We start from the raw sequence: 13,378 nt of genomic DNA on the forward strand, positions 1-13,378 counted from the left end.
GGCTATTTATAAATGTATTTTTACAACACCTGAATATTTATTTTCTAAATATAATATTGTCATCAACTTTTTAATTTTTTTACATTTTATATTCTTGAGAGACAGGGAGAGAGACAGAGTGTGAGCCGGGGCGGGGCAGAGAGAGAGGGAGACACAGAATTAAAGCAGTCTCCAGGCTCTAAACTGACAGCACAAAGCCCGATGCGGGGCTCGAACCTACGGATGCAAGATCATGACCTGAGTCAAAGTGGGGCGCTCAACCAACTGAGCCACCCAGGTACCCCTACTGTCATCAGTTTTTTAAAAAAAATTAAAGTTTATTTATTTTTGAGAGAGAGAGAGAGAGAGAGAGAGAGAGAGAGTACAAGCAGGGGAGGGGCAGAGAGAGGGAGACACAGAAACAGGCTCCAGGCTCTGAGCTGTCAGCACAGAGGCCGACCTGGGGCTTACACTCACAAACCATAAGATCATGACCTGAGCTGAAGTTGGACGCTTAACTGATTGAGCCACCCAGGTGCCCCTCATTAATTTTTTAATTTTATTGTTTTTATAGAACATATGCTGTGAAATTTTAGTTCCCATTATTCACTATTCGAAATATAAAAAGTTTAATTGGTCTATAATCAACTCAAAAGCATCAACAAACTTCCTAGACATAAGTGCAGTCTAGCAAAATGTCTGTATAAAAACTATGAAAATAGCATATAAGATGTGTAGGATATTGCTTCCTGCTCATCAAATACATAATATGCTTTCAACAAATTGAGTCGTAAAAGTAATGAAAAAGAGCAAACTAAGAAAATATAACTAAAGACAATTAGAAATCAGAATGATTACATACAGAACATACAATAATTTTTAGAACATACTAGAAGATGAACATCCCATAATCTCATGGGAGATTTCCTGGAAACATCTGTAAAATAAGAATAAGGATAGGGAATATGGCCTGATGAATATATACTAAAAAAATTTTTTTTTACATTTTTTTATTTTTGAGAGACAAAGAGAGACAGAGCACAAGCGGGGGAGAGGGAGAGAGAGAAGGGGACAGAAATTGAAGCAGGCTCCAGGCTCTGAGCTGTCCGCACAGAGCCCATCGTGGGCAGAATCTACAAATGGTGAGATCATGACCTGACCCGAAGTCGGACGCTTAAACAGCTCAGCCACCCAGGTGCCCCGAATATATACTTTTAAGACATTCTAAAAGCTAGTACTTAAAGGAATGTAACTCTGAAACCAAACTGACCAATAAAAAAGTGGAACAAAACAATTGAGCAGATACAACTCTTAGCAATTTATCCTGAGGTAATAAAGATGAATGCAAGTCTATCAATGCTAAAATTATTTAAAATAATGATAAAATAAATATAATTCAAATTCTAGAAAAGAGAATATCAGAGTTTAATAAAGTATCTTCAACCAGTTGATAAATTATTCTGTAGGTTTTATGAATGTTTTCAAAGTATACTTAATGACATAGAATTATTAAGATATAATATTAGAGAAAATTCCAGTAGTAAAAGCCATCATATTTTCATAGAGTATTGTGCTAACAACTTTACATATATAGTATTAACATATATAATATTGTATATGTAATATACATATTACATTTTATCCTCAAAAAATTACAAGCAAGAAGACAGAGACTTTGCAAGATTAAGTAACTTGCATAAGACTTTGCAGCTCCCAAATTGTAGCCATGTCTCAATCCTAAACCCCGTATATATGATCCACCAACCTCTTTCCCCGCCACTCCAGTACCACCAAAAGCAGAATAAAAAAGTGATTTTTCCTATCACTTTAATCCCGTAATATTTGTATCAAGGAAAATACCTGAAGTAAATACATTAAAATATTAATCATATTTCCAGTGTGTGGGTATCACAAATATTTTTCTCTTTTGTTTTTTTCAAATTTTCCAAACAAAAGATAAAGATGAAATTAAAAAATGCAGAAAGTTTCCACTAACAAATGGCTAACAAAAAAAGACTTACTAAAGAGTACATTTGAGGACTAAAGGTAGTAACTGATTTTATAATATGAATATATACAAATGTATTTATATGTAATATTTAAAAATGTGGGGCACCTGGGTGGCTCAGTTCATAGATCATCTGACTCTTGATTTCGGCTTGGGTTATGATCTCACAGTTCATGAGAGCGAGACCCACATCAGCACCAAGCCTACTTGGGATTTTCTCTTTCTCTCTCTCTATCTCTCTCCCTCTCTGCCTCTCTCCTGTTCATGCTCTCTCTCTCAAAATAAATAAACATAAACAAACAAACATGTTTCCAAGTATCTGTGGAACTATCAAGGAAAAACAGAGTCAGCTGAGTGATAAGTAGATGAACTTGCTTTCTGAAGTAGACGCATTCACTAAGCAAGTAAGGGCTTCTATATAAGGTAAACCTCATTGTAGACAATCTAGGGATATCAATAAATAAATTCATGTTTTGGTAAAGTATATAGCTAATTCTTTAAAAAAATTTGTTTTACATTTATTTATGTATTGTTGAGAGACAGAGCATAAGCAGGGGAGGGACAAAGAGAGAGCAATAAAGAATCCAAAGCAGGCGTCAGTCTCTGAGCTGTCAGCACAGAGCTCAACTCAGAGCTCGAGCCCACAGACCGTGAGATCATGACCTGAGCAGAAGTCAGACGCTTAACCGACTGAGCCATCGAGGCACCCTATAGCTAATTCTTACTTTATGTTTCATGGCTGTGGAACTTTGGATACAATGGAATTAAAGCCAGTACACAAGGATGCCAATTCTCATGAACTTTGGATGTTTTCAAAACAGCAGGTTAATGGGGCACCTGGGTGGCTCAGTCGGTTGAGCGACCGACTTCGGTTCAGGTCATGATCTCACGGTTTGTGAGTTTGAGCCCCGCATCAGGCTCTATGCTGCCAGCTCGGAGCCTGGAGCCTGCTTCGGATTCTATGTCTCCCTCTCTCTCGGCCCCTCCCCTGCTCATGCTCTGTCTCTCTCTGTCTCAGAAATAAATAAACATTAAAAAATTTAAAAAAAACCCAGCAGGTTAACTCTGAATTCCCAGGTATAAACCCCTCTGCTACTCCACTTTCTCCTTTACCTAATGCTTTCTCAAGTAGAATGTGACATAATGTATACAGACTCATACGCTGGTTTCCAGCCTTCAGTATAACATTAGTATATGTCAGTGTTTTACTTTTATTATTTCTCATGGTGTGTTTGTTGTTGTTATTTTTTTTGTATTGTAAAAGGATATAGGTGAATTTGAACAGAAACATTTCACTATTCATAAAATCTGAGTAAACTGTAGCACATTTTTTAAATGTTTTTTTTTTTTTTTTTAATTTTATTTTGAGACAGAGAGAGACAGAGCATGAGCAGGGGAGGGGCAGAGAGAGAGAGGGAGACACAGAATCTGAAGCAGGCTCCAGGCTCTGAGCTGTCAGCACAGAGCCTGATGTGGGGCTCCAACTCACGGAGTATGAGATTATGACTTGAGCTGAAGTCAGACGCTCAACCCAGTGAGCCACCCAGGTGCCCCATAAACTGTAGAACATTTTAAGTAATAGGGACATATGAAAAAGGAAGATTCATAGAAAAAATTTACCAGTTTCATAATTAATCTGAATATTTTTTCATTGCTGAATGATTTCAGAATATTTCCCAACTGTTACACTTAACAGTTGAACTTAAATTTGAACTTAAAATGCTGAGTCTATAATATTCAATGGGAAGCAGTCAATTTATATTTTCCTAAGTTTCATTCATGGGACACTTGAATATCCAGAGCTATTCGAATGAGGCCACATTTGAGGACATTGCAATTTTCTTCTAAGAGGAGAAACACATGATTGTATTACATAAATAATAGATGTAAATTACATAGACTTAGGTAGGATCTGGAGGCACTGGGCATCCATTAACAATAGAAACATTTCTACATGTGTTTTTGAAATAATTTATATGACCCCAGGAGACCTCTGCATATGGCAACAAATAAGCGAAATAACAAATTAATGAGTTCCTACTAGATAGGAATCTCAAAAACACCACCTGATTCAGAAAGAAAAATACAGGAGAAGAAAAAAAAAAAACAGAGGTAACTTTAAAGCCTAGAGTACTCTATGAAATTCATTCACATGTCCCAGGGGATTTTCTTACGCTGACAATGAGTAAATACATTAAAACAAGAGAAGCAAAATTCTGTTTTTAAACAATGATAAACAATTATGTATGTAAACAATATACTTATATATATCAAGGTACTATAACTTCTCCCAAATAATGTAATTTTATCATAAAGAGTTAATGTATATATTTTCACAGTCATTAAATTCAGGTATGAAAGAAGAAAAAAGAATCCTTAAGCTCTATTTTATTTTGTATTTGCCTTTTACCTGTAAGTTTAAAAGCCAATTTTTAAAGTCCTGAATCTTACTTTATCTTCTAACTAAAAAGCTGCCATGTGCATATGTCTTGAAATGCTTAACTGGACTCTATGTGTTCATTTATACTGCTAATAGTTTTTCCTGCTGTGACTTCTAAAATCGTAAGTGTCCTTGCAGCGTGCCAAGAAACTTTTTATACAATCTTATCATTGCTGGAAACTCATTGTTTGTGGAAAGTTTATGTGCCTTATGCTTTAATCTCTTCAATTTCAATTAACTGTCTCTCTTATACATAAAACACTCTTTCCCTCTCTCTCTCAATGTCTCAACTTCCCCAACAGATAGTATCAGATTTGAGTGTTGCTTTACTATAATGGTTTCATACACCACTTCATGCTTAGAATTGTTTTTACTGTTCCAATTTGTCACGAATTGGTGATAATTAATTGCTCACTTATTCACTGGATTTCATAAGCTCTGAAATCCAAGCAAGTTTGCTGTTGGAGTGTCAATAGGTTCAGGGCCTTACATGGAAGTCTTATATATGTGTTTGGTATGAAATTAACAATAGCAGAAATTAAATATTAATATAAATAATAAAATCCCAGACACCAAGCCAGAGACAATGTAGGGTGTTTACCTAGAGCTAGTAGAACCCATTTTACCAATAGGGCAACTGTGGTAATAAGATAAATATCACATATTTTTGGGTGAGAATCCTAAAACAAATGATTTATTTGAAATTAATTTGTAAATTATATGAATAAAAATGCCATACTTTCTTTTTTATCACATATTTTTGGGAAACCTAATTTTCTCCTTTTCTTTTTTCTTTTTTTCTTTTTTTATTTTTTTTCAACGTTTATTTATTTTTGGGACAGAGAGAGACAGAGCATGAGCGGGGGAGGGGCAGAGAGAGAGGGAGACACAGAATCGGAAACAGGCTCCAGGCTCTGAGCCATCAGCCCAGATCCTGACGCGGGGCTCGAACTCACGGACCGAGATCGTGACCTGGCTGAAGTCGGACGCTTAACGGACTGCGCCACCCAGGCACCCCTCTCCTTTTCTTTTTTAAATGAGACATCCATTCTTTGACTGTAATGTGATGACAATCTTGCTTCTATCATGGAAACAACATTCTTTGTGAATGTTGATAGTTTAAACCAAAACTAGTTTAAATGGTGGTAGACTTGGGTAAGTCAAATAGCAACATTTCAAAAGAATATATTATGAGAAATTCTATATTTCCATTCATTCATTTTTAGCAATAGAAATTTTAGAACTTAGAAAATGAAAATAACCACAAAGGATTAAAATGCTGAAATAGGAAACAGCTCTATGAAATTATTTACAAATCTCTTGTTATCCACAGCTTTTCATTCATTTTTTGGTTTGTTTTAAATTCTATTGAAAGAGAGCAGAAGACATAATATAAGTGCACAAATTAGAAATGTTCACATCAATCTTTGTAAAGTGAACTTAGCTGTTTAATCAGTACTCATGTTAATGGATAAAATATTTATAAAACCGCTCATTGTTCCCTTATCTCTATTCCACTCCTCTCCCAAGGTGAAACCTACCAAGTTTGGATTTTGAATGGAATGAAAAGACTAAAAAGAAGGCTTTGAGTTAGAATTTGTTTAGGGTGGGGCAGGTAGTTGAAATAGGAGACCTCCCCTAAAGGACTGTTGCTCAATGAATGATAAACTTTACCACCACAACATCATGAAATCCAAATCCACAAAGGGAACTTATGGGTCTTGGTCTTAAATTGGGAATGAGAGTCTCCTAAAAATTTGAAATCATAAGTGTTCCTCATGAGGCTTCCTCATAGCCATGTATGTGAATCTCTAAAGTAAACTATAGCCAAGAAATTTTCTGAAAAGTTAACAGGTGGTTTGCATCCTATAGCAGATTGCAATTTCTAAATACGGCCTCACCAATATATATCCTTTTTCACAGCCTCTTCTAACAAAGCCCTCTTTTCCTAAACTGGATATATTTCTTAAACTTCATGTCATAGAGCATTACAGAAATGACACTACGTGACTTCTGAGGAGAGGTCATAAAATGTAATACAGATTCCATCCAACTGTCTCTCTTAGGACAAGTACCTTTGGAGCTCTAAGGTACAATATAAGCAATATAAGTAGCCTAAAGACTTCTCTCCCTGCTGGAGAGAATACATGCATATGTAGAGAGATAACTGAGGAAGTCTAGCTGTTCCAGTCCCCAGCTGTTTGAGTTTTCCCAGGCAGGTACCATACATGCAAGTGAGCTTTCAGATGTGTCGAGCTGTTGAGCTAACCAGCTCGCCAAAGTAACACACAATGTTCTGAATGAATATTGTATCAAACAAGATGTAATGGTATTTCCATTTAAGCAAAACCAATTGTATAGAAACTATATTGCATCAAAGTCAAGAAGAACATCTTAATAGCATACTGAAAAAAAATATTGCTTAGGAAAGAACATCAGTTAGACTGATAGTTGACTTCTCAGCAACAACGTAGGTGGCAGAAAAAAGGAGAATAATGTCTTTCAAGTGCTAAAGAAAAATAGAATACCTATAATATATACACACTGAAATTATGTATGTTAGACAAATAATTCAAATTTTATAGGCTAAAACAAAAAAAAAAATCTTCATTGGAACCCTTATGGCACTTAATACATACATTTAAAAGGAAACAAAGACTAAAAATAATAACCATGGATCCTGATTTAGATATTACAAACAAAATAGAATAAATTTGCAAAAAATTAAGAAATAAAATGAAGAGAAGAGCAAGAATTAATGAATTGAAATCAACAAACAGAGAAAATAAACTAGAAGTTGCATCTTTGAAAAGTTGGACAAAATTTAGCAAAATATCATAAGAGTCATCAAGAAAAATAAAAACCCGGGAGAGAAACACAGAAAATTATTAAAAATGGAAGGAAGAAACAACCACAGAAATAGTAGCAAACATGAAAAATATTCACCACAAAAGTATATATTATGTGATTCAAATAGATTGAAACCAACAACAGGCCAAATTTATAATGCATTATTTATTTGAAATGATCAAGATAAGAAATGAATGATAAAAAATAAATTTTAGAGGGTGAGAAAGAAAGGAATGGATATAAAGACATTCAAATACTATGTAATGTCTATTACCAAGTAATTTGATTCACAAGTATTAATAATCTGTTTTATATTCTATATTGTATTTATTGTTATAGTTATGAAATATTTCATAATGAAACGTTCAAGAAATGATTTTCTTAGAGTGCAATAGCAGATTCACTTAGTGGATCTAATTATATGAAAATGTTTTATTGTCAATTAAGAATATGTAATAGTTACACATCTTTCTACCTTGGAAGTAGAAGAAAATGTAGCTGTTGATATAGTTATGATTACTTACATTGCAGAAAACAACTTGTACCTTGAATATTTGACCTATGACTATTCTATTATAGAATTCTCTTCATGACAAAAGAGAAGATTCAATTATTTAAAACAAAAACTTCTTCCTGGCTAAAAAATAATAATAATCATGTTTTCATTGGGATGGCTCATATAGCACATATTCCACAACTAGAATTTTAATATAAAATAATTTTAATATTTAATACTAATATTATTTAATATTTCTCCACTCAGTTTGCTCAGGCAATTTCCTGTGAGGTTTCAGTGGGCATTTTTCATTATTCTTGCCTTGTCTTAATGATCCAGAAACTTAAAGGGGTTATGACATATTCAATAAATTTGTTCAGACCTTGAAATATTCAAATAATGGAAAATATGCCTTTGTAAAGCACAGGCATGTTAGTCTTTGATTCTTTTATGGTTTAGACTACTTTACGACTTTCTCTCAATAAAAACCATAAAATTAAAATGACCATGCAAGGGTTTATGAAGCGCCTCTGACCCAGCATGGTGAAGCTAATGGTAGCAAAATTATTTCCTGAACTGCTAAAATATCTGGAGGGAACTATTTTACAATACAAGGGCAGACAAGAGGTCTGGAAAATTCATTTTTTGGGAAACCCCTCATCTGGCAGCTGCACATAGAAAGTGTCAGTGTTCACAAATTATATTTTAAATATTGCAAAATGTATGTCAAACAACACCTAAGCTATCATACTATGGAGAGAAACAAATGATAAAGACATTGACAAAAATGAAAGTATAATTATTATGGAAATCATGAACATTAGTAAGTACTATATCATTACATAAGGTCTATCTATCATTGAATTTTTTTTCTAATTGTAGAGATAATAAATGAGTGATAAAAACATTGGATCATTGGATTAAATTCCTCTCACCATTATTTCTTTCCTAAAAATAAAAATCACATTATTTGAAGGATCTGAAGTTAGGAGAATGTAATCTATGTTCAAATTCTGTTAAAGTTTTTCTCTAAGCATCCTAATAGATTAACTCTTTGCAGTACATCTTTTTGTATAAGGGGATTGAAACTGACATATCTTGCTCAACATATAAAAGTAAACACTTGTGACCATAGAAGTCTCACAGTCATTGGCTCTGTATTGTTCTTTAAGGGAAGCAGAGATCAGAGGATTGAGACAAGAAGGCAACATAATACAATAAGGAATTGGTTTAGTCACTGTGTTTGAGTGTTATCCACCATCTGGCTTTCAAATATTTTATTATATTACAATTTTCTTGGTCTTTATGTTATTTATTATCTTGATCACTATCAAGGAAACTGGTTATCAGTGGCTTAAACAAATTAGGTTACTTTTTTCTCATTTTTATCAAGTGACAAGAAGAGGTGGTGATGGTAATAGCTATAGCAGCTCAACAATCTTGCCGTCTACTGTATCTGCACTTCTCACGGCCTCTCCCCAAGATCCTGAGATGACCATCAGGGCTCCAGTAAAAATAACCTTAAACAACAGGAAGACGGGGAAGAGTAGTTCAAGCTATAACCATACAACCATCCCTTTTATAAGGAAGCAAAAGTTTTCTCATGAGTACCCCTTTCAGACTTTCTACACATCTTATTGTTGAAAACTATGTCATGTGACCCTCCCACCCCCACCCAGGGCAATGAGGCTGAGATAGTGATACATAACTATTCTAGCTTTCATTGTTGGCAGATGGAAGAGGTAGATCATCCTTGGGGATGGAAATTGATTAGCCAACCACCAGGATCTGCCAAAGTAATCAAAAAGTTGTTTATTCATTCAATATATATTTGTTGAATGAATGTCAAGTATTATTCTAGGTAACGTATATATGTATGTTAAATCGACTACTTGATATTTACAAAATATATTTTCTATAAATTAGGAATAATTTTAAAAACTTTCAAAAACATACACCATTTCAAAAAATTATAATAGTTTGCAATGTACATTTTTTAAAATGTGCTTTCAAAAGCTGTACCTGAGTATTCTAAAAAATGTTATGAAAATAGGGATTGCAATTCGAATAGTACTACACTGGAAAACAAAAGTATGTATAGAAAACTTACAAATTTTGGGGCGCCTGGGTGGCTCAGTCAGTTAAGCAACCAAATCTTGTTTTTGGCTCAGGTCAGGATCTCACAGTGAGTTTGAGCCTCACACAGGGCTCTGTGCTGTGGCAGTGTGGAGCCTGCTTGGGATTCTCTCTCTCCCCCCCTCTTTCTGTCCCTCCCCCACTTGTGTCATCTCTGTCTCTTTCAAAAAATAAGTAAATATTTAAAAAAAAAACCCATAAATCTAAAGATGTTTCTGTGAGAACATAAAAGGAATAATGCACCCATAATGCATATGACAGATGACTTAACAATGTGCTACCAGGCATTATAACTTTTATGTATTTGTTGATTCTTTGCTATTGGTATTAAATATGTTTTTCTCACTGAGGCAGTAGAATAGACTTAAGGTAGATGATAGTAGCTCTTGTATTTTTTTTTTTCTGTGAGAAAATACTGGGCAGTAAAGAAAAAATGAACAGGGATAATTTAATGGTGAAATTATATAGTGATATATAATGGTGATGATCCTGAAAGAGATAAAGAAATAATAGAAATAGTATCATCTCATAATAGCAAAAGTATTTATTTGGCAATTTTAAAACAAATGTTTATTATTATGTTTACGCTATGTAATTTTTCAGCTCTGATCTCATCCATTATAATATTAAAAGTTGAGGCAAATTCTTTTCCTTTTTTGAATCTGAAAAAAAGCTACTTTTAGAAGTTTCAAAATGAAAAAGTGCTATGAATGCGATTTTAAAAATATGTATTTTGAAGGCTCAACAATGTATACTGTGACATTTTATTATTAATTTTATCTCTCAGATATATCCATGGGGCCAGAATAAAAACAAACCATTTTCTTAGCTAGATATGAATTTATTTTATAAAGGAGCTTCTAATTGCTAAACTACTTAGGTCAAAACTTAATCCCAATTCTGCTGAACTAAATCCAATTATCATGTGGAAAGACAAACATGACCAGAATCAAACCTATTTAGTTGGTAATTCTCACCTCTGGCTTCCCTTGAAATAAAGTTCTGCACTTTCACTATCAAAAGAACTTTCTATTTACCATTTAGCCTTTCAGTGATCCCTTATTCTCCCAAGAATTAGTACATTCCTATATTAACAATTATTATATAATGCTGAGTAGTAAGCATTAAAAGCAAAAGTAAAAATAAAGAGGTGAGATTAATTTTAATGCATTTCATTTAACCCTGTATCTCGAAGTACTGTAATTCCAATATGTATTTAGTGTATATGTATTAATGAGACATCTTCTTTCCTTTTCTTGTACTTAATTTTCAAAATCCAGCTTTTTTTAATGTTTATTTATTTTGAGAGAAAGAGACAGAGGGCATGAGCAGGGGAGGGGTGGAGAGAGGGAGGGAGAGAATCCCAAGCAGGTTCTGTGCCACCAGAGTCCTACGCAGGGCTCAGTTCCTTGAACTGCAAGATCATGACCTGAGCCAAAATCAAGAGTTGGACACTTAACCAACTGAGTCACCCAGGCGTCCCTTCAAATTCGAGCTTTTACAGAATATCTCAATTCAGATTAGCTACAGTTCATGTGCCTAATAGCCAAAGGTGGCTAGTGGCTACTGTACTGAACAGTCTAGCTCCAGAATATCTAGGATGTTGCCAGTCTGTTTCCAGTTGACTAAGGCAGCACAACTGCCTTAACAAGCTAGGTGCTGGGTTAAAATAGTTTTATGTAAATTGAGGTATATAACAAAGACATGTGCCTAAATAAAATACAAAAGTAATGGTTAGGGGATAAATCAAGATTGTACCTTAAGCAAAAACATAGACCGCATGTTAAGAAAATACGTAGGTAGTCATCACAAATCTGCTTTTAATTTTGAAATATTTGAAATATAACCATCCATTAATTTATTTAGAGAGGGTGAGTGAGTTGGGGAGGGACAGAGAGAGAGGAGAGAGAATCCCAAGCAGGCACTGTGCTTTCTGTGTAGAACCCAACCTGAACTCACAAACTGCACAGTCATGACCTGGGCTGAAACCAAGAATTAGGCACTTAACCGACTGAGCCACACAAGCGTCCTTATCCATGAAATATTTTCAGCAAAATGAGTTACAAGACATTATGTTTGGTATGACTTCATTTGGGTAAAATAAAACATTTACCATTATTTGAACATATATGTGTAGGAAAAAAATCAAAAAGCTGTAGAAGAAACACTTTAAAATATAATATGTGAATATTTGATTTATGACAATGTAATTTTTTCCATATATATCTATATTTTTTGAAAGATACTATATTTTTTCATAACAAAAATAAAAGATAGGATAGCACTATGCACGAGTAGATAATCTGAAAAATTCTTCTATTATAAACAACTGGATATGCAAGGCAAATATCAAGCATTTTTGTACATATGTAATTGAGTTCATAGATTGGAAAGTACAATTCCTTATTTTCCATAAAGAAGAAAGAGTTCAAAACAAACTCAGTAAGGATCTGATGCTGAAGTTGGTGTTGTCACCTCCCTAAAGCAGTGGATACGTGAAGATGGATGGGGAGCTCTTCTCTAACCTAGAGGTTTGAGTTTTACTATCTATACAGGAAAGTAAACTATGTATTGGGAGGCTAAAGGGCCAATGTTTGAAAACGAAACCCCTACTGTAAAAATAATCCTCAATGTAAACATTGACTAAAATATCCAGCAGCAAACAAGGGAAATGACAAGCATATTTATGTCCCCCCCTCCCGACGTTGGACTGTGGCTGGGATGTCTTTTAAGAATTTGTAACTACATGTGTACCATCCAATAGGTGTGGTTTCAGTGTATACTGCAACTTCACCTAGGAAAAGTCTAGCTGATAAAGAAATATAAAATTACATCCCAACTAATCGCATTTCTATGCCAAGACAAAATCTAAATCCAGGCTACACGAGAGTTTCAGGATAAAGCGCCACAAATTTCTGGCTTAAAATAGAAGTACAAATTTACAAAGCCTATAGGGTTATTCTTGCCGTAAAACAAATTCTCACAAAGCTGCTGGCTGAAAACAATGTTTCCATATATTGATGGGTTCTTTGGGCTGAGAATTCAGGAAGAGCATGGTAGCAGTATTTTATTTGTTGCATGATGCCTGGGGCATAGGCTTATAAAGACTTGATGGCTATGGGTGACTCGATGGTTGGCGGCTGGGATCAGCAGGAGGAGTCTTCACATGCTTGTGAGTTGATTTTGGCTGTTGTCTAGGAACTCACCTAGAGTTCACAGGAGCACCAACATGTGGCTTCTCCATATGACTTGGCCTTCTCCTACATGATATGATAGCCCTATGGGTCCAAAAGGAAGCATCCTGGTGAACAAGTCAGAATCAACACTGCCTTTTTATGAGGTGGCTTCAGAAGCCCCGCAGCATCACATCCACTATAGTCTATTTGTTAAAAGTGAGTTATTTATATCAGCTGTGATTCAAAGGAAGGGGACATAGAAACTATCCTCAATGACAACAGTGTTAAAGATT

Source organism: Leopardus geoffroyi, chromosome B4, assembly GCF_018350155.1.
Source record: "Leopardus geoffroyi isolate Oge1 chromosome B4, O.geoffroyi_Oge1_pat1.0, whole genome shotgun sequence".
Taxonomy (NCBI): Eukaryota; Metazoa; Chordata; class Mammalia; order Carnivora; family Felidae; genus Leopardus; species Leopardus geoffroyi.